This window comes from Ipomoea nil, unplaced genomic scaffold (assembly GCF_001879475.1).
Source record: "Ipomoea nil cultivar Tokyo-kokei standard unplaced genomic scaffold, Asagao_1.1 scaffold1347, whole genome shotgun sequence".
Classification (NCBI taxonomy): Eukaryota; Viridiplantae; Streptophyta; class Magnoliopsida; order Solanales; family Convolvulaceae; genus Ipomoea; species Ipomoea nil.
This window is the reverse complement of record NW_017617775.1, coordinates 46,358-47,222: the sequence shown is the minus strand read 5'-3', so window position 1 is coordinate 47,222 and position 865 is coordinate 46,358.

Here is an 865-nt window from a genome sequence, read left to right as displayed (position 1 = left end):
AACTTGACATCAACAATGCTTTTTTACATGGTGACTTAGAGGAGGAAGTCTACATGGTATTACCCCCTGGTTTTAAGAATGGGAAGCCAAATCAGGTTTGCAAGCTCATGAGATCCCTGTATGGCCTTAAACAGGCAAGTAGGCAATGGAATGCCAAGTTGACTAAAGCTTTACAAGTGTATGGCTTCCAACAATCTTCTGCAGATCCCTCTTTGTTTACTAGACAAACAGGAACATCTTTCATTGCCTTGTTGGTGTATGTTGATGATATCCTTTTGGCAGGAAATAATTCTGTTCAAATGAATGATTTGAAGCAGTCACTGGATAGAGATTTCAAGATCAAAGACTTGGGCAACTTGAATTATTTCTTAGGCATTGAAGCCTTTAGAACTGATGCTGGAATTAACATTTGCCGAAAGGAAATATGCTTTGGAGATCCTAAAAGAACATGGTTTTTTGGAAGCCAAGCCAGCTAAGACTCCTGCTGTCACAGGACAGAAACTGAACAACACTGATGGGATTCCCATCACACAACCTGAAGTTTTCAGAAGGTTAGTTGGGAAACTCTTGTACCTAACCAATACTAGACCTGACATCTCTTATGCAGTCCAGCAGCTAAGTCAATTTGTGGAGAAGCCAAGAGACACTCATATGGTAGCAGCTCATAGGGTGTTAAGGTACCTAAAAGGAGCACCTGGAAAAGGCTTGTTCTACCCTTCTAATTCTCTTATGAAATTGCAAGGATTTTCAGACTCAGACTGGGCAACTTGTGTGGATAGTAGGAAATCTGTGACAGGATATTGTATTTATCTTGGCAATTCTTTGATTTCATGGAAAACCAAGAAGCAAGCTACAATCTCTAGAT